We start from the raw sequence: 20,697 nt of genomic DNA on the forward strand, positions 1-20,697 counted from the left end.
ATATATAAAAATTTGTTGAAAAGAGAAAACAAAACTCAATTAGGAAAGATCAAAAACTTGATTAGATATGTCTTCAAAAGAGAAATACCATTGGCAATACATCTCTGAAAATTCATTCAACATCACTAATCACCTGGGACATACACCTCAAAGCAACAAAGTTGTGTCACTGAGGATATGCCAGGGTAGCTGTTGTGGCACACAGTCCTTTAGACACCATGTGGCCATTGTCTTGTTGAACAGTATGCAGCTGTAATTACTGGAAGGATACTTGTACAGAATTCAGCTCATTAACTTTCCATCTTTGGGCAGGGGAGGGGCTCACGAAGTCCCACCCCCTCCCCAGGGAGTAACAATTAACAGTTGCTGGGAAAGAGAGGTTTTTATAACAGTGTAGCCACCCATAAGTTGCTGCTAGTCCTGAAAGTAACTGCAGGTAAACCCATTGGGTGGATCATTTCTTTGTTTCTGTCCTTGATGCCCTGTATGGGTGAGAAGATGCTGATTCTCTTCCTTCAGAACAATTTCACACAACCGCTCTCTAAAAATCGAGAGGGATCTGGGGAGATGACTCCCCAGGCAGAGCCCTTGCCATGCGTGCGTGAGGGCCGAGTTCAGATGCCCAGATCCCTTGTAGAGCCAGGCAGGCCTGAGGGCCACCAAAGATCAGAGGGAAAGATGGGGGTGTACAAGGTGTGACAACTTAGCAGAGTGGAGAGTCACAAGTTGACACCCTGGTGGGAGCCAGTGCCGTGGTAGGAAAGCTGCACAGTGCTTGACTAATTCCTGAAGGCTCGGAGTAGAAAACCGTGAAGTTTAAAATATGCACGAGGTCTCAGATGTGTGCGGACCATATAATTTTGAAATGACTCACCTAAGGGCTCAACCAGGCTCTCACAGAAGATGTTGTAGAATTATCTGCTTGTACTTCTAACACATAGAGAGACAAAGCTCCATGTGAACTACACAAGAGTACTCTGTTTCTAACACCATCGTTGCAGAAGCTAATTTCCCCCGGGTGTCTAGCTAACAAGAAAAAGAAAATATTACAAGGCGTGCTGAGTAAAAAAGGCACAACTTGAGAAGTGGAGTAAGCAATAGACCCATGTATGCAGGGATGTGAGGATTTTCAGGTCAGGAATTTTGAGCAGCTGTGACGAACACATTAAAAGTTCAAATAGAACAAGTGACCAACATGAGCAGAGAGGGAACTCCTTCGAGGTGTGGGGATACTGCCCATCAAAACTACTGTAACGGAGTTGAAGATAGACTTCGTTAGGTTGGTGAGTAACTTGAGCACGGTAAGAATTTCTGAGCTTGAGGATGTCTCAGTAGAAACCTTTAAAGTCACAAAGCAAAGAGAACCAGGAAAAGTTAGTATGGGAAGACTGTGGGACTCGACAAAAGATGTAACAAGAGTAACAGGAATACCATGGGGAGAAAGAAACAGAAAGTAACTGTAAAAGATAGTGACTAAATTCATGTCAGACACCCCACAAGGGAGGCAGGGACCTCAGAAGACACCACACTGGATTTACACCTCCCTTGAACACGCTAGTTAGGCATGCGTTTCCAAACTACAGAAAGTCAAAATACTGAAATCCAGAGAGACAAGGAGAAAAAACAATCGTGTTACTCACAGAGACGCGAAGGCAGGAATCGCTTCCAACTTCATGAAACCCACACAGACAGGAAGAGAGAAGACATGACATATTTAGTGTCAAGGAGGAAAAACAAAAGAAAAAATAAAAACACCAATCTGGAATCTCTGCCCTGTGAGATTATCCTTCCAAGGTTAAGGAAAAGTAACCACTCTCAGACATAAACAGCTGAGGAGAGTCGTCCTCAGGACCTGCCCTTGCAAGAACGGTGCTGTGTTCTTCAGTCAGAAAACACCAGATCAGAAAGTAAGATCTGAACAAAGATCGCACACCACTCAGACAACTATCGGTAAAATGAAGAACGTGTGTACGTTCATGAGGTGGAACGTTAGCGAGGCTGAGCTCAGCAAGGATGGTTTGTAAACGTGAGCTGAATAAAGAAGGAACACTCGTGTGTGCTGTGGACCGCACACTTCATTATGCAGAGGATCTTGGTTGTGAAGGGAGGGTGAGCGCTGATGGGGGGCAGAGGAAGAGCTGCCATTGGGAGGTGACGGATGTTGACTTGAAGCCTTGTGACTGGAGACCCAAGGCAGGCTTGGGCTCTCTGCATCCTCCCAGCCTCCCTGTTCGCTTTACAGTGACCTGCTGTGCTGCACGTTTATATCTGACGTGCCTCCTGTGGGTGTGTTATGTTTACCTTAAAGTGTTTCCACATAAGGCCAGGACTGGTGCCAAGCTGGACATCCTAAGGCCACAGTGGAAGGAGTGAACTGACTCCCACAAATTGTCTCTAATTCCCAGATGTGCACCATGGCACATGTACACTCTCACACACACACACACACACACACACACACACACACACACACACACACACATTAAATAAAATTTCAAATCTATTAAAGAATTAAGCTGGGTGGTGGTGGTGGTGGTGGTGGTGGTGGTGGTGGTGGTGGTGGTGGTGGTGGTGGTGGTGCACGCCTTTAATCCCAGCACTCAGGAGGCAGAGCTAGGAGGATCTCTGTGAGTTTGAGGCCAGGCTGGTCTACAGAGCGAGATCCAGGACAGGCACCAAAGCTACACTTAGAAACCCTGTCTCAAAAAGCCAAAACAGAAAAAAAAAAAAAATCACGCCAAAAACATGGATGCTTTGCACAATTGAACATAGTTTCTATGCCGGGTAGTGATGGCGCACGCCTTCAATCCCAGCACTCAGGAGGCAGAGGCAGGGGGATCTCTGAGAGTTGGAAGCCAACCTGGTCTCCAAAGCGAGTTCCAGGAAAGGTGCAAAGCTACACAGAGAAACTCTGTCTCAAAAAGCAAACAAAAGAGAAAAAAAAGGGATGGAGCTGGAGAGAGGCACAGTGGTTAGGAGCACTGCCTGCTCCCCTAGCACCCACATAATAGCTCACAACTGTCCATAATTCTAGTCCCAGGGGATGCAACACCCTCTGAAAGGGCGATGCTCTTAAGAGATATCCTCAGCCTGATGGTTGTTAGGGGGCCCAGCCACATCTCATGCCCTGGAATATTGGTAACCAGTATTCCTAGGGGCCACCTTAGTGGTGTAATTAAGAAGAATTAACAGAAGATCAGGTCAGAAATCTTTCCCAGTGCTTTTTTTGGTCCAGCTACATCCTCCGTCTGCGGACCTGCTCCATGGTCCAGTTGCCCTTCAGAGGACGACCTTTAACTTGCCACTTGGACTGCAGGCCGCCCTGGTGTGTGTGTGTGTGTGTGTGTGTGTGTGTGTGTGTGTGTGTGTGTGTATGTATGTATGTATGTATGTATGTATGTATGTATGTGTGTATTATGTAATGTCTGTGCTCCAGGAGACATCTCATGGAGACAAATGCAGGAAGTTGGCTAGTCCAAGTGGGAGACTGTAAATCCTGCCCTGTCCAGATAGGGCATCCTTCCGTGTCCTTCAGTTTGTGCTCACGTCTTTGTTGTTATAGGCTCAGAAACTTCATGAACCCAAATACCCAGTCATTTCAGGTGCTGCCACCCCTTGGCAAAGAGGGCACCTCTGCTCCATCACGTCCCCACCCTTCCTCTCGCAGGCCCAGTTCTGTGACGTTAGAGTTCTTCTCCAGTGGGAGGGAGAAAAATGTCACTTCCCAGCTAGAGAGCAGCCCTGACTCAATTAGGATACAGTGTAAGCATTACCTCTGCATCCATGGGGCAATTAGATTGTAACTAGATTGTCTAATGTGTTGTTCTTAAAGACTATACGTGGATTTCCCCCATTAATTTCAACTCTGGAATGTTTGGTACTACATATTTTCCCTGGAGTGGATGGGCTTCCGTTTCATGAGACATGGTCTTCCCACTAAGACAGCTAAATTAGATTTTCTGATCAAAGCTAAAAGAAAATATATCTTAGCTCAACAGTATCTAGGTCAAACAGTTAAGTATTTAAAATGTTTGAAGGTCTTTTAGTTAGGCTGACCTGATATTTTTAATTCTTTTCCATTACCTAACGAGGGAAATGTAACCCAAGACCTGAGGAAGTCCTGCCGGGTTATGGTTCTTTGTAAATAATTCTTGTGAAAGAAACATTCATAATCTTTCCCCTTCCTTAATATACGTGGATATAACTTTTTAGACTGTCTAACGAGCTAATGACAGCAAGCTTCACCACAGATCACAAATTTCTTCTCACTAAATTTCATTTAGTCCCAGAATAATTTTTTATTTAACTACAAAGAGACCAGAAACCCATGTGACCTACCCTCTCACTCAGGTGATCCTCTGAAAGTCTGTTCATGAAGCCCACCTGAGGACCTAGTGATCCGAGGAAGCTCAGCCTGAAATCCAAGAAGAAAAGAACAGAAAGAAAGTGTTTGTCTGTGCTCGATTTAGGACCAAGGGTAATGATATGGCTATAGGACCTCATCTCTCATGTAAAATTCTAGGAATGTGTTATTGTTTTTCTGAATAGCTTTTTTACTTACATTTTAAATTGTCTTCCATTCTAAAATATGAGAAATTAGTAATCGTTCACCACCGACCACTCGGTACATCTTTCCCTGTGGTGAACACACTGTTTGCGCACCGATGGACGGTTGTAATGAGCGGCCACTGGTTACCAGTGGAGCGGAGAGGCAGTGGGGGCCATGTGAGTGTGTCTGCTGTCAGAAGAACAGGACGTGAGTGATACTTAGAGGAAGTCAGACCTAGGTCAGTTACAGAACAGAGATGACTGAGCCTGGCCATGTGGATGGCATCAGAACAGGCCACAGGAGTTACAGAACAGAGGTGACTGAGCCTGGCCATGTGGACGGCATCAGGACAGACCACATTTGTACAGACTGCAGCCTTTGTTGCAGGCTTTGAGCACTTGGAAAACCCAGCGACACTGTGCTATGATGTCAGTGCCCTATTGGTCCTGGGCCATCCGCCCTCTCTCAGCTGCCCTGAACCCTTCAGCCTTTCTCCTGGACACCTGAGGTCACTCCACTCCATGGTGACACTTGAAAGTCAGACATGTCAGAAGGTGATCATAGCAAAGAGATCAGAGCATTGCGCTCCTTGTGAACCTTTGTGCACCTGTATTTAGGCTTTAATGAAACCTAAGTAAACCACTGTTTCCTGTGTCATCCTTCGTGTTTTCATTTCCACGGTCCTTGTAGTAGACCTTTCCTTCTCAGTAGTGCCTGGAACTCGGGTATCAGTCATTGCCAAGAGCTGTGTGTTTTCACTTTGGTTTGGTACTATTATTTCTGAACACTGAGTTGCATTGGGAGCCTTGCCGAGGAATGACAAGGATGGCTTACACAGAGCGGTTACCTGGGAAGAAACAGAAAGTCTTGTTTAAGAGAAAAGAAAAAAAGTATACTTAGCTGGAAAATGACGAGGTAACAAAGCAAAAATAAAAATAGGATGGAGTATATTCACTATGAAAGCGTTATTTTCAGAAATGTGAGCACCTCAAATTATTCAGATTTTTTTTCCTGTTCAAGTCTGTACCCTTTTCGATGTTTGGTCATCACCTCTTGTTGGTTTCTAGAAATTTTAAAATATATCTAGATGCCAGTACTTTTGCCATATGGTGCATATATGTCTCCGTTCTTAGGCAGTCTCTTAATTCCCAGGAGAGCCCGTTTATCTCCTATTCTGAAGACCTGTGGGTCCACATCCCAGCTCTCCTGTGGAATGTGGCCATTGCTGAATGCAGCATGGCCAAGTTAGCCACATCTGAAAGTCTGACTTCTTGACATGGGGTTCCAAAGGCCACCCTGAGTCCTCTAGGTCCTGTGTTGTTCATTAAGACTTTTTCCCCTGCTCTGGCAGAAACAGTATCCAGGACAAGGATTGTTCCTGCAATCCCTTCTGAAGTTTCATTCCCTGAATTCCGACTGTCTGTCTCATGACTGTGCTGCTGGTCAGTGCTCAGCTAGAACTCAAGGGTGACCCTTGTCGATCTCTGGAGCTTTCAGTCACGGGAGTTCTCTCCTCTCCACTGCTCTGCTCGGCCAAAGCCCCTGCGTTCACCTTCCCGGAGGCCCTGTCTCCTCAATGCAGAATGCTTTTAGAGTTGTGTCAGTCAGATATGGAGGAGGATGGACATGCAGACAGCTGCCTTTGAGAGGAGAGGGGATTGCCTACAGCTCCCAGTGGTGGGGACATGCCACACCAGACAGGTCCACACAAGGAGGCACCCTTTTAGGCCAGGAGGCAGAAGGGACAGATGACCCAGAGCCTGTGTTGTGGGTTTCATGGAGGATGGGATGAGGCGGGCTGGGCACCTGGCTGGGGAGATCTAGGATTGCCTGTTATAATATCTAAAGTCTCTGGGTGGTCTCTTGTCTGGTACCTAATAGCCCTGGGGTGATTTCAAGAGGAGGAAGGGGATGATGCTGGGATGCTCTGTCGGAGTTTCCAGAGAGTAAACACTGGGGATTTGAGACTTTGTTGGGGTGGCTTGCAGAGGAATGGTGTGTTGTTCACTGAGAGTCTGTCCCTGACCTACAGAGTATGGATTTCTGGCAATAGGAGCTTTGATTCCATACCCTCCATTGGATAACACTCCAGCCTGGGAGTACAGTAGAAAGGCCACCTGGAAATGTTGGGTGCTTACTGATAAAGCTCACATGTGGGCTGTAAGAGGGCCTAACCACTACATGGCAGCCAAGGAGGGGCCTCCCAGGTCTCACAAGTGTGACTTGAATTCTACTTCTCTGTGGCACCAAATTGTGACTCGGTGCCTTGTAGTTGGTATTTTGATAAAATCTTGTACCCAAGAACTTGTAGTAAAGTTAGAAGCATCTAAACTTTAGCCAGTGTTAGTCAAAATGATTTCTGAATTAAATCTGTTAACAGAGCCATAAAGTCTTCCTCGTGAAATCTGAGGGGTGTCACATTTCTAGATGTTTCCAGAGACAGAAAGTGTAATCTCTTAATGAAGCCTTCTGAGTTGTAAAAGTGGCAGCCAGCGTGTTTCAATTGCTTGTTTCCAAACCCCTCCATTGGGAAAATCTCAAGTGGATTTTCATTTCCAATGGCAATAACCTCACCGAGCTCCTCCACTCCTGAGATGAGTAAGATGGATTTCATTTGCCCTCTGGCCTAAAACAACTGAAAAAAAAAAAAAAACAAACAAAATGTGAAAGCAGAAGTTGTTAAGACACTGGGTGCTGGACAGCGAAAAGCAGAGATTCTGAGAAAAGAGAAACCAGTGAAGTGAATTTTACAATTCTCTGCTTTTATCGTTTGATGTTCCCAGGCTGTCATGGGGTGGGGGAGAATACAGGAAGGGCTCTTCTCACTTGCCCGAAGGGTGTTGGTCATGCTCTTGTGACCTGTGATGCATTGGCATCGTGGGGCCTTGCTGGCCAGGGTCGGCTGCCCCTCCCAGGGTCAGCTAAACCTTGGAGACAGGTCCTCTGTAAACACACCTTGCCTTTGCCAGCCTGCCAGAGAGCTCATGTACATCTTTTAGACTCCCATTCCTAACATCACATAGCACTTGGCCTCTAGAGGAAGGAAGCATGAATTTGTTGAAATTATATTTGATATTTGTGTCTCTTCTGTATATTCTAAGTGTTTAACTGTTTGTTTCTTTGTTTTTTAATGAAGCTAATGCTGCCTACCTCGGAGGCCAAGAAATGATACAAGTGCGGAAGAGAGCTGATGAAATCATAAAGGAACATTTACCTAAGGTAAGCACTTTGAGGCTGCAGGCACATCAGTTGATGGGGAGAAACACTGACTGAGGGCACGAGGCTAGAACTGGCTAAGAACTGAAGGCGTTGAGCCTTTGTGGATTTAGACGAGGTTCCGTTACCCTTGAAAGTTACATGGAGAAAGTAAAGCTGATGACAGCTACAGACGTTTATTTTGCCACTTGTTTTGTTAAATTGATTTTAAAAAATCCGTGCTTTTAACAAAGTATTAAGCTGAGAAGTCTCAATAGCACTGTAGAATAAATGAGTTCTATTGAAGTGTAACAATTCAAACAGTGGAGAGGAGCTAACCTTGCATGTGACCTAATGAACAGGAAACCTGGCTTTCTCATTCTCCAACACACAGGGCTGTCTTGTTCTCACATAAAAAGCAGCTTTCTGAGCTATCAGGATATGTGTGATACCTGCAAATGCTAGACTCACTCACACAAACATTTGGAAGTGCCACTATCTGAAGCTCTAAAGCCACCATGATTTAGAATATGCCCTAAGGTCCTAATACGTAGATAGCCGTGGGGCTTCTGGAACATCATCTCTCTGTATCATCCTGCAGAGGGTAGATCTGCGCTGATTTTTGTTTGTTTGTTTTAGATATTTATTTATTTATTTTATGTGCATTGGTGTTTTGCCTGCACGTATGTCTGTAGAGAATGTTACAGATACCCTAGAAATGGAGTTACAGACAGTTGTGACTTGCCATGTGGGTGCTGGGAATTGAACCCGTAACCTCTGAAAGTGCAGCCAGTGCTCTTAACTTCTGAGCCATCTCTCCAGCCACATTCTGCACTGTTTTTGTTCAGTTGCTTTAGTTCCATAAAACTTGGGCCCTTACACATGCTGCAGGCACATGACCTGCGCTGAACTTCACCCCAGCCCAGAGCAGCACTGTTAACCTCCCACACCCACATACCAGCAGTAATATGTGTAGTTAGTTTGAATTGAGATGTTTCATAAGTTAAGTGCACATTGACTTTCAGGACATTAGTACCTGGTGCTCAGGATGCAGATTAGTGGTAGAGAGTTTGCGTGGTACTGTTCAGGACTGAGTTCAGCCTCAGCACAGGCAGAAAAACATTAGTAGCTTAGGAGGAAAATATGTCATTAATATATTGATTACATTGAAATAGTTTAGATGGATTGTAGTGAATATGTTTAAAATACATCTACAGTAATTTTACTCATTCCTTCAGACTCTTTAACACCGTTACTAGAAGTTTCTTGAAGTGCATGTGTGCCTTGCTGTGTGCCTCTGGAGATGACACTGACCTAGAACTTTACAGCTGGTGTGGAACACTGACATCTGCTGGGGACAGTAGAATGATCCCTGATCATTCTACTGATAGGGCCTGCAGGTCAAATCCTAGGTAGCGCACTGCAGTGAAGATCTCTTCTTAACTGTGAGACATTAGACTGAAGCCTGTCCACAGTGGTGATTCATAGTTCTCTAACCCCCAACACAGCTTTCTGAAAGCAAGCATTATATCTGTTGCTTAGAAAAGATTTCCTTGTATTAAAAATATTCACTCCAGCAGTACCTGGGAAAATGCTATTATCTGTTGGTTTATGTCATCATATTTACATCATCATATGATCATCATATTAGTGGTCTTCATATTTCCTAACCAGCAGTTGTCTAGAGATAGAAATGTTGACTCAAGAGGAAGCTGTTCCTAGCTGACTGGATAAGGTTGGACAAGGAGGACCTACTTATTCTCCAGGGCTCTGAAATACTTCCAGCATTGAGGGTATGAAATTACCAGAAAACAGCATTTTCTTTTGTAGTTAAATTATAAATGAGTCTGTTTCCAGAATGCATTTAAGTTCTCCAGGTTGGAAGTTTGTAAAAAAACAATTCACCTCCTGCTTTATAATAAGACTGGCAGACACTCACTTCCAAACTTCACACTTGGGGAGTGAGTGGGCTGTCACGTTAGAGGCGGTCCTGCCACCTGGGGAAGCCAGCTGCTGTAAAATACTTCTCATTCTGGATCTTGTGTGTCCGCTGTGCTCAGAAAGAGGTCAGAGAGGCGGCTACCTTATCCTGTGCTAAGTTAAACCCATATGCACGTGTGAACCATTCCCAGGTAGAGGTCTGCTCATGGCAACAGGCAGGGCTGGATGTTTCCTGACACTTTCTCGGGAGAAACCTGGGAGCCTGCTGGTGGTCAACATTTCAAGGTTGACGTTAACACAGGCTCAGGAAGAAGCTCTCAGGCTCCAGGGAATAAGTGTGTTTCTAAGGTGACACCATCAAGTGCAAGGTAGAATAGAAGTCTGGTCCGGTGTCGCTGGTCCTACTGGTGTGCAGGTCCATAACTGTCTCACTGCAGCTCCCTTACTGTGAGGTGAAGAAATGCCTTCACCAGCCAAAGAGCAGCTCTCCACTCAGCTAGGGTGGTCCCTGGTCCCCAGCATTCCTGAGCAAATACAGACAGGAAATGGATGGCAACTTCCTGTTATGAAATAAAAACGGGAGGAAACATGCTGCAACATAATTTTGATAAAAGTGACTCAACATAGTATGTCCTGTCAGCTTAGGAAAATAAGGGGAGTTTACTGGACTCACAGTTCTAGAAAGGTGGGCGTTGTCTCCCCGATTCCAGAGATCGTTTCTTCCAGTGACCCTCAGCCTCCCTAACACTGTGACCCTTTAGTGAAGTTCCTCATGTTGTGGGGACCCCAACCACAAAATTCTTTTCATCGATACTTCATGACTGTAATTCTGCCACTGTTATGAGGTATTTTATAAATATCTGTGGTTTCTGATGGTCTTAGGTCACCTCTGTGAAAGGGTCCTTTGACTCCAAAGGTGTCCCAACCCCCAGGTTGAGAACTGCTGTTTTAGTCAAAGCCAAAAGCCAGTTCCTGAGACTGCAAATGGCTCTGCTTGGATGCTGTGTTTAAGAATGCCCTCTCCCATTTCCGCCGAGGCAGAGGTACTCAGAACCTTCGTGCCTATTCCCACTGCCCAGCGTGAAGTTTCTGAACCATCGTTGATGCAAAAACTTTCTACTATTCAACTCAAACCACTACATAAAGCGTATTTTTGTACCACCTAGCCAAGAATCCATGCGAAAACTAGTCTAAAAACGGTGTCTACCACATCATGCGGAAAGCTTCCCGGACCCTTCTTCTACCTTGATCGGCTGGCTTCGGCTTTAAAGTCACAATTAGATTTTCTTCTGTTGATTCCCATTGCTCACACAAAGAGAAGTTTGAATATATTTAGGGAAACTGACCAATTGAACTCTGAGAAGTCGAGGTCAGCTGTCTTCCTTGCAGGAGCTTCAGAATGGATTCCCAGTCCTGGACAGCTGTGTTGGTTTTCAGTCTCCGACAGTAAAGAGTTGCTTCCCTTTCCGATGAAAATACCGCATCATAGCTGCTTCCAACGGAGTATGGCGCGATGGTGACATCAGAGGCTGCACTGTCCCTTCCCCGGGCTAACTCCACTTTTCCTGGAACCCGGCTCTCACTGTCATCTCCAGGAAGTTTCCCCAGCTGCAGCATCCCGTGGCTCCCATGGCTCCCTGTTCACAGTTAGAACATCACATTTGTCACACACGGTGTGAATGCACAGCCTTCCTCTCGCCACACCCACAGAAGAGGACTTATTTTCATCTGAGGGTCCAGCACCATTCAGAGTCTCTGGTGAACCATCAGTGAATGGGTGCTAGCTGGGTGGGTGGAAAGACAGATCAGTCAGGAAGCTTTTATAGGATTATATTGAAATACAGTCAACAACATACTCTAAAATTAATTTGTGATCCAGGACACGGGCACCTTTATTAACACATTGAAGAGGAAGAGGTAATAACAGGTGCTGGAGAGATGGCTCAGTGGTTAGCAGTGGGCACTGTTCTTGCAGAGGACCCAGGTTCAGTTCACAAATCCACATCAGGCAACCCACAACCGCTGTATCTCCAGGTCCAGGGGTTCTGATGCCTCAAGCCTCTGTGCAATTCCACTCATGTGTATAGACACACAGGCAGACACATGCACACACATATAATTAAAAATTAAATATAATTAATGATATAATAACAGAGTTACTTCTTTGAGTTTGCAGTAATGAGTGTCAATCTGTTTTTACTCATCTACAGTGAGTTTACTATGATTTGAACAAATATGTATTAATAATATAGTGGCTTATTGTCTGTATTTATAATTGAAAGAAATATTCCATTATAGTTAGGGATAAATGACAAGTTCATACGCCAAAGCACTGGACCTTTGTGGCCTGTAGACTCCATGTTAAAAGCCCCATTTGGGAAAGTAGCTGGGTACATGATGTGCGGTCTCGGGCACTGATCAAGTCATGAACGAGGGACAGCATCAGGAGCAGCCATTCTCTACCTGTGGGTCACAACACATTTGGGGCAGAAACCACCCTTGCACAGGGGTAGCCTAGGAACAATGGAAAACACAGATATTTACATTAAGATTCTTAAAAGTAGCAGAGTTTTATAGTAGCAATGAAAACAATTTTATGATTGGCGTCATCACAACATGAGGGACTGTATTAAAGGGTCACAGCATTAGGAAGTCTGAGAACCACTGAAGTAGAGGATATTACGAATATTTGACGACATGATATAACCACTGCCCAATCAGAACCAGCCGCCAACAGCCCATTCAGATATTCCTGTATGTATCAGTTATCCTAACAAATATGGTGAGATCACCCCACTTGAGGGATAATTTCAGGGAAGTGTTGGAAGAAAATTGGGAAACAGTTACATCTTAGGTGGCATGTCTGTTTGCAGGCTTTAGAATAATGAATGCAGTGGGTTTGGGGATGAAATGATTCAGGAGGAAGACTCAGTGGCCCTTAGTGCAGGCGGGGTATTAGCAGATGGGGTGAAGGAATCTGAGATTGTTGCCCTTGGTCTAGATTTGGTGGTGAGGGAGGATGGGAAGTAGCCCCAGGTTGTGGGAGGTGGTTGGCACTTGTGTGTGAGACACCTGTGGAATATCCAAGCAAATACGTGCCCAGATGTATGCTATGAAACTTAAAAAGAGGAGTCTGGGCTCAGTTTTGGTTTGGGCATGGCAGGCCTAGAGTTGGAGCTATAAGCATGCATGGTGGCCACCTACGGAAGTCTGTAATATAAAGAAAAAGCCGTCTGAAGTTGGATGCTTGGCCATTTCAAGTTAAAGGTTGGAGACAGAGGAGCCGTTGAATATAATGGGAACAGAGGCAGAGAGGGGCATTAGGTGAGCTCTGGACTAGAGGAAGCCAAGGGAAGAAAGTCAACAGTACATGTGGCCGCTCCAGATTTGTGTGGGCACCTGCGCGGTCTGCTGTGCCTTACCAGGTACCTGGTGTATCTGAGTAATAAGAAGGTCCGCGTTCCCCTATTCTGTCCTTGTTCTAAACCATCAGGAGATACATGTCTCCTTCATAGACAAGTGAATGAGTGTTTGGTTCTAAACTTGACATTTTCATTGAAAACTCACTTCGGAGGGAAATTCTAAACTGCCGTGACCATCTCTGGCCCAGGCTTTTGGAAACAGCTGTTATGTGCTGCTTCCGGATAGAATCTGAATATCGCTCTGGGTCCACAGGGGCCTGCAGTTGTTCACAAACAGAGCACGTGGGCTGCAGCCTTTGGAAGAAGGTGGGCAGCTGTGGTGGGGCAAGGTGGTGTTGCCTCTGCCTCTGGCCCGGGCTACCATGGAGCTTACAAAGGGGGCGGAGCGCTCTCGGGGAAGGAGCTTTCCACCCTAGCTCTGCCCCCATCTTCTGCTTAGCCTGCCTTAGCCAGAGGTGTGCCAGAGGTGCACCAGAGGTGCGCGCCGCCTGTGGGAACTGCCCTTGTGCAGTGCCGACATTTGCAGAACGGCCGTGCAAATCCTTCTGACATGCACACGTCCTGCTTGGCGGAGCATAGGAGAGTGCTCCCTGGACCAGCTCACCGAGGCTTGCCTTTCCGCCAAGCCCCGCTCTGAAACGGATTGCGTTAGTTCTGCCTGTTTAACTGGAAGCCTGTCCAGAACGTCATGATCGTCCCGGAAGCAGATAGGCTTGTTTTTAACTCCATCGTTTGGACCTCAAGAGCTTCATTCAAGGGGGTTGCATTCACAGGCTCTTAAGTCCTCTAGCGGAGCCTGGTTGAAAAGAGGTCCGTCCCTGTCGGAGAGCAGAGTCCGCGATGCCACAACCCAGGTTCAAACCCGAGCTCTGCCACTTGCTTCGTTGTATGATGCCTTCCCCCGTCAACAGAATCATTTCATATTGAAACATATTCTCGGGGAGTTGTGCTAAGATGGTGGTTATAATTCCTATCTCATAATTCAGACCTTACCAAGGGTGTCCAGCATATATGACTCCTTTAGTAATCACTCACTATTACTACTATAAAAAATTAGCCACAGCCTAGATAGGCCTTTGAGTATTATTTTTTTGAAGACTGGCTACTTTCCCTCCCCATACACACTCCCTTCCCGCATGCTTCTTCTGTAATGAGAGGTGTTGCTGATGTTGAGTGTGTGGCTGAGGCTCTGGAATGTCCAGTCCTGTTGAGATCGCAGCCACTGGTCCACACAAGATGTCTAAGGGAGCTGTTCTTTGGAATCCGGGAGCGGGGGAAACAGTGTTGCTAAATTTTTCCCAGGTCTGTGCTCAGTACTGAAGTGCAGGGGATTCTGATGAGCTAGAATCTGTCATTTTTCAGTCACTTGGACCACTCAGGCCCCTCAGCTATTTTTTTTCACAGGCATATGACCCAGAAAGCAGCAGAAACATAGGAGGAAAAACGGCTTCCAGTGCCTCTTACTCAGCTGCCTTGGCAAAGGAAAGTGTGCCCTGGCTCGGCTTCTCACTGCAACCCCACGTCGTTTAGATGATTGCTGGATGCCTTTCTGCAAACTTCCATAAGGGAGACAAGAAATTCTGGCCTTCCGCATGGTAGCCATGCATACCTTTGGATGCGTAGCTGTTCAGCCTGCAGAGGGTGCATCAGGCAGGGCCATGATAGGCCCCGCTCCCTTGGCTCCTCCGTTCCCACTGCCCTTCTGATGCCAATAAAGGGAAGCAGTGTTCTGTAAGCAGAGGGTATCGGGTTTTCTCCTCTGACCTCCAGAGATTTTCATCCTCCTTTCCTCAAGAATGGCAGGGCAGCCAGACAGAGATAAAGAGAAGGAAGGAGCCGAGCTAAGCTGCAACCTCCACCTCCTCGGTAGCCTCGCTCAGGTTGTGCACAAGACAGCAGTGAAATTTTAAAGCATTTAGCTGCTCCCTGTATCCACTAGGGGCAGACTTTAAGAACTGAAAGGACATGCTTGCCTTGCACAAGATGCTTCACGGGGTTAAGACCAAAGTGTCTTTGTCCCTGGAGGAGGGGGAGGAGAAAAAAAAAAAAAACCTGTGGCTTTCAGAATCTGTAGAGGACCTCAAGGCAGGTACCATGTCCCCCAGAAAGCTAGAAGGTGATGGATACAGGGCAATGAAGTCCAGCTGCAAAAGAAGGAAGTACCTTAGTGTGGATCTAGACATTTCTCCCACTCGATGCTTGAACCTAGCAAGTCACTTTGATGAAGGTATGTGGTTTCCTTCTCTGTAAAATAGGGATTAAAATTCCATCTCGAGTCGTTTTCCATCAATATAGTGAGAGTGTGTGGAGAGCGCCCAGCACAGAGTCCACACCCTGTTCCGTTCCCATCAGTTGATTCTCACAGACCGGATAGAAGTCGCAAATACACTTAACCACAGTGTGTAAATGTCCAGCTACTTCATCCTTTCTGCCTCACCTGCACTCTGCTCTCACCTGGCCCATACTTTTTTTTTTTTATTTTTCATACTTTCCGGGGTTACAGGTGTCGAGTCCTCTGGTCAGGTCTGTTGTCTGTGACGAGTGATCTAGGGAGCCGGAAGTATGTCAAGCCAGCGTTTGTAAAGGCATCAGATGGCCATGTGTTTTGTAAGCCAGGGTTTTCACAGAAAACCCTTCAGTGTATTACCTTGAAGAACTTTTCAGAGAAAGCAAAAAAACAGAACTTTTCCAAACCTGACCCCACCGTCCGTGGGGGATTTTAACCGAATGGGGCCCACCCCCAACAGTTACAGTGGGAACTGAGAAGTAAACTCAACCGCAGAGAGAAATCCAGTCTGTTTAATGTTGACTGTTTAATGCCATACTGAACTCACACCATGTTTTGTTCGGGTTCCTAGCACATGTCAGGGTGCAGTGTATGCTCCAATTACGTGGACCTGATCTGTCTCCTGATACCCCGAGGCAGCTTCAGGGTCCCCAAATCCATGCTGAGTCCCCCGTTCACCAAACACCTTTGAGCACGAGGCAGCTGGTGGCATCTCCCAGTGCCGAGGGTTCATCCGACTGGGCTTCTCACTGGACACATTTCAAGTTTTGGTTGCCTCACCGAGAAGCGAGCGTCAGGATTGCCACAGAAATTGTTCTCGAAGTGTCTGTCAGAGAGCAACACCAAGTCCAGTGACAGTCTCGTCAAGACAACTTTGTGAGCTGAGATCTTCTGCAGCAGCTCTGCTTCCGTCTGATTGGCTCTTCAGTAGTAGTTTTCACAAGAATCACCACCATAGCGTGTGCTAGTCGGAAGGCCCCAGACTGCTGTGGTAGCCTCAGAGAGGAGGCCATAACTAACCCAACCAGCTGTCTAGCTCTCAAACTGCTGGTTCCTGCACTGTGGAAATGCTAGACGACCCTACCTAGTGACAGCTCTCGTCACTGGCTCTTTTGTGAATTGTTTCACAGATTCCCAGTGACAGTTCCGGATGTCCGGAGAGAGCCTCAAGTAATTAGCTCTTATTAGCAGGTAATTAATCCCTGCAGGTAGTTTGTGCTCCCAGCAGTTTTATTTTTTTCAAAAGGGGCGTGGCAACAGAAAAATCACCGAGTGAGCCTGGGAACCGATGTTTCTGTGACTGATGTCACCACTTGAGAGATCACATCTCCAGAGGTCAAGAAGGAACTGAGGCCAGGAAAACCAGGCAGCTGCTGGGAGCTTTCCTAAGTGTAGAAGAGGATCGATCGCAACCTGATCTTTCTCTGCCCCGCCCGCAGGCTTATCCTCCACCACCTAACGCAAGGTGTTGGCGGTAGCTTTTAGTTCTCCCAGCACTGCCACGCTCTTCATGCCTGTGACTCCCTCTAGTCTGCCCCACAGCGTCCTCCTCCAGCTAAAGCAACTCTAAGGGATCACTGCTGTCCCCCACAAACCCCAAATACCCCCATCTGGACTTGGGTAGTATCACCTCTTCCCTCTTCCCCAACACTGGTTCCTGATACAGAGGGGGTGCTCAAGCCATATCTGCTAAATACTAATGCATAAATGACTGTATGTAAGTGAGCCAATGTGGTATGTTATAGAAACTACCAGCAACTATTTCAGATTACTTAGGGGCCACAGCTGGCTGGGTCTGACTTTTTAGTTTTGTGATATGTCACAACTTCCGTAAAATCTAGTCTTTATTTTTTAATAAAAATGATCACTGTGGTATTTTACGATGAAGGTCTAATAACCTGTTTGGTCCCCAGGACCCACATAAAGACGGAAGAAGAAAACCAATTCTACAAAGTCCACTGACATCCAGATGTGCTCTGTGCCATGTACAAACACACACACACAAATAATATCTAAAAAATTTTAATCATCACTTTGTACCATTCTGAATATCATTTTACTTTTGTTTCTTTTTTTGTAAAGAATTATAGAGAACATAATAGTTTTCAGAGGAGCTCAGCAGCTTATAATGTAGCATCTCTATGGTATGCACATCTGTTTCTCACGCAAAGATAGATAAATCTCCAGAAAAGATCTTAGTTAATGCCTCAAAGAAGGCTCTGTTGCCACTCAGGCTGGTTGGTGTCACCTGAGGAATGAATACAAAGCGTTCTCATTGGATTGCCCGTGCCCTCCTGTTGCACGGAGCTTCTTAGAGTGCCACAGAGTCTCTTAGAGAGCTCATCACATTTCACAAGGGCATTGAGAAGCTAGAGACAACCTGACTTCTTTGCAGACTGATCTCCTTGCCTTCATTCACCAAACCTGTCCCTGGGCCTACCAGAGGGCTGTGTGAAAACAGTCCGTGTGTGGCCACCACCCCTGCAGTGACAGTATCAGTTTAACTGTCTCCCTCACCTCCCCTCTGCTCTCCCATGTCCACTCCAGCCTCAGTGCACATGACCTTGTCAGACCTTCTCTTAGTGAGTCTGCCCCACAGTCTCCTGATGGGTGTCTTCCCCTCACACGTCCTTAATGCTCCTTAATGCATCCCGTGTCTCTAAGGGCTCTGGAAGGGACCTTAGGACCAGTGGGCGGAGTCGGGCACAGATACTCCCTCCAAGCACTGCAGTCCACAGGGGTCAGGTGACATTGGGAGGGGACAATAAAACGCTGTTTCTTGTCTTTCAGCTGACGTTTTACTATGGTAGGACAGATGGCTGGTGTCCAGTAAAGTACTATGAAGACATGAAGAAAGATTTTCCAGAAGGCGACATCCGACTCTGTGAGAAAGGAATATCCCATGCTTTTGTCCTTGGTTTCAGCCAGGAGGTGGCTGCCATAGTTGCTGATTGGATGAACCATAAACTGCCCAAAATATAAAAACTGGCCCTGGGAAAATGCACCTACAGCGGATACATGGGAGCTGTAGGTGTGTTCTGATTACTGGTGAATGTTTAATCTTAACGCTTAAAAAGGAAATATGAGACCCTGTTGCTTACAGACTACCAGCTCCCTGTGCTAAGACTAATGTGAACACAGTTGATGACTCATTCCACATGTTCCCTGACTCAGGATCTCCACAGTGATCTCCACAAAGATTCCTCTTTTTACAAGAAGCCTGACAGAGCTGTACAGTGCAGTTTACCCAACAGGATCCTGACAAGCCCAAGACAATCTAAATATAGGTGATTCCAAGTGAATCCTTACTTTAGAATAGATTGTCCTGGATGAAATTATGAAACACTGACTAGAAAATGAAAACCCACCCATGAGTGTGAAGTGTGCAGTCAGGTGTGTAAAATGTGTAAGACTGAGAAGGGCACCTTTGATCTTCCAGCTACAGGGAGGAATGAGCAGGGATGCTGACAGTGAGCTTGGTTTCCCTTCAGGGACGGGGGAAATTGAGTCAGACGTTGTACGGGTCTTGGCTGAGGTCATCAGCATGTCTTCCTGCTCCTGCTACAGTAAACCAAGAATCAAGGTTGCCCGACATTATCAACTAACTAGACAGAGTTGCTGAAGGATCCTGACTCTGACCTGCCACGGGATGGCCAGATGGCTCCAATGAGCCCTAAAATGCCAGGTCCCTGCAGGCTCCTCCTGAGCAAGAATGGAGGGATGGACTGTCCACATCAGGTGTGTATGGCCGTGGAGTGGCTCATCGCTGTGATTCCTCCAGTGAAGCTCCATGGACAGGAAGCTGTGAACTGATGCCTTTCATAATGCCGTTTGCTACCCTACAATTCTGCCCTTGTGAAAAATCTGGAGCATACTTTTTGGAAAGATATTTTAAATTGTTGAGTAAAACATTAGCATAAATGTATTTCCCATTTGCCTAAACTTTATTGACCAGAAAGATATTATTTTGCTAATAAACAGAAGTAATCCATTAAATTTTGAATTACTTCACCTCTGAAAATGTATTCTTGACTGAGAAGTAGAGGACCAGCTAGGCTGTCTTCCCTTAATTGACTCAATCCTAAGATCCCAGAGTCCAGAAAACCCCACTGTCTGTAGTGACAGCTGATGCCCAATTGGAAACATTCCATTTTCTTCTAGAGAAGAGCTCCCATAGCTCTATCATTCCTCAGGGGCAGTGAGATGGTCCTTCCTCTCACAAACCTAAGATGCTGATGGAAGATTTGGTTGTTATGTGCCGCCCGCCCGCTCAGTGGTGAGTGAAGAAAGTTCTAGTCCTTTGTATGGCTTCTGCATCTGAGCTCTAACTTCTCAGAAGGGGAAAAGCCAAACTCCAGACAAGGAGGGCTTTTAGACCATGGAGAAGACCGTTAGCTACACAGTAAGGGTTGGTGCTACACACAAGTCCTCACTGGCATCTGCACACTGAGGCCTTCTGGAGAGCTGACTGGGAAGCCAGGATTCATGCTCTGAGTACCTTGGTTAGAGGACAGGTCCAATCCGTGGTGGAAAATCAGTGAACAGAAACAAGTGCTGTTAAATCAGACCTACTGGAACAAAACCACATTCATTGATTGCTTCCAGAAATTACTACTGTGTCTTCCAAACTCTACTTAAAAGACCCTGGTGCCTCATTCCTGTTCCCCATCTAATCACCTAATAATAAATAAATATTTATTTATATTTAATATATAAAATATAATAAATATATGTTTATATTTATATAATATAAAACATTATAATAAATGTTTTACCTGCAGTTCCTACTGTGTCTGGTCTGATGTCTGTGTGCTGTGGGCAAGGATACAATGTGAGCAGTTGGCCTAAGCTAGACTCACTATTAAGGGGAAACAGTACTTTGTCATTGCACTTTAGAAAGAAGAAAGAATCCGGTTTCAGGAGACTGAATCCTTAAGAATTACAGAGGGGCTGTAAGATGGCCCAGTGGTTAAGAGCACTAGCTGCTCTTCCTAGGACCAGGGACTCACAGCCAATCCCAACCACCCACATGTCAGCTCATGACAGTCTGTCATGAAGAGGATCTGACACCCTCTTCTGGCCTCCCTGGGTACCAGCTGTGTACTTGGAGACCATCTTGAACTACATGGCAAGACCCTGTCTCCAACGTAGAAGGAGGAAGATGAGGAGGAGAGCACTGGAGATGAAAATTGGTCACTAGTGGGTGAGATCTGTTTCCCAGTGGTTCTGCCACGTGATGGCCACTGTGGTCTTCCTAGTGCCTCTTATAAAGCTGTCTGATGCTGTATGACAAGCATTACTGG

At 46.0% G+C, this 20,697-nt stretch overlaps 1 non-coding gene across 4 annotated transcripts in view; it reads left to right on the forward strand.

The window, feature by feature from the left end:
* LOC102917143 (uncharacterized) overlaps positions 1-20,174 on the forward strand; it is a 54,031-nt gene extending 33,857 nt beyond the window's left edge. For all 4 annotated transcript variants that reach the window (XR_013047427.1, XR_013047430.1, XR_013047429.1 and 1 more), the window contains 2 exons: positions 7,686-7,768; positions 18,185-20,174. This is a non-coding gene — a transcript (uncharacterized LOC102917143). The remainder of the gene's footprint in view (positions 1-7,685; positions 7,769-18,184) is intronic.
* The last annotated feature ends 523 nt before the right edge of the window (positions 20,175-20,697 follow it).

The sequence above is a fragment of the Peromyscus maniculatus genome, chromosome 22 (assembly GCF_049852395.1).
Source record: "Peromyscus maniculatus bairdii isolate BWxNUB_F1_BW_parent chromosome 22, HU_Pman_BW_mat_3.1, whole genome shotgun sequence".
NCBI lineage: Eukaryota > Metazoa > Chordata > Mammalia > Rodentia > Cricetidae > Peromyscus > Peromyscus maniculatus.